The sequence below is a fragment of the Bufo gargarizans genome, chromosome 11, assembly GCF_014858855.1.
Source record: "Bufo gargarizans isolate SCDJY-AF-19 chromosome 11, ASM1485885v1, whole genome shotgun sequence".
Classification (NCBI taxonomy): Eukaryota; Metazoa; Chordata; class Amphibia; order Anura; family Bufonidae; genus Bufo; species Bufo gargarizans.
The window spans coordinates 93,143,226-93,143,754 of NC_058090.1; positions in this window are offsets into that span (position 1 = coordinate 93,143,226).

Sequence of the window (529 nt, forward strand, 5' to 3'; positions counted from 1 at the left end):
CCTGCAGAAAAGCAAAGTATTAGCTTCACAAAAAATGTCATTTCTCGCTAGTATCATTGGGGGACACAGACCGTGGGTATAGCTGCTTGCTGCCACTAGGAGGCGACACTAGGCTAAGAAGTGATAACTCCTCCCCCGCAGGCTATACCCCCTCCAGCCTGGAGAGAGCATATCAGTTTTTAGCTTAGTGTCGTAGGAGGCAGACCTCCCTGCTTTTGCAGGGCGGCTTACTTTTATTATTTTATCTTTTTCCTCTTTTAGGTTGGGGAAACAGAGTCGCCTAGCCACTCTGTCTACCCGGGAGCAAGGCCGGTGTCGGAATCCCTCACCGCTCACCCTCCCCAAGAAACGAAAGTGGACCAGGGCAGCCCAGCTCCCCTGCTTCCGCCAGCCAAGGGGGTCACCTGAATCCGGCGAGACCCTCCGCCATTCCAGTCTCCTGCCACTTCGTGTGCCAGCGGCTGAAGAGGTGACCTGCTGGTACTCTGAGAAAGGGTGAAGAGAAGAGGATGAAGATGGGGTGAGTAGT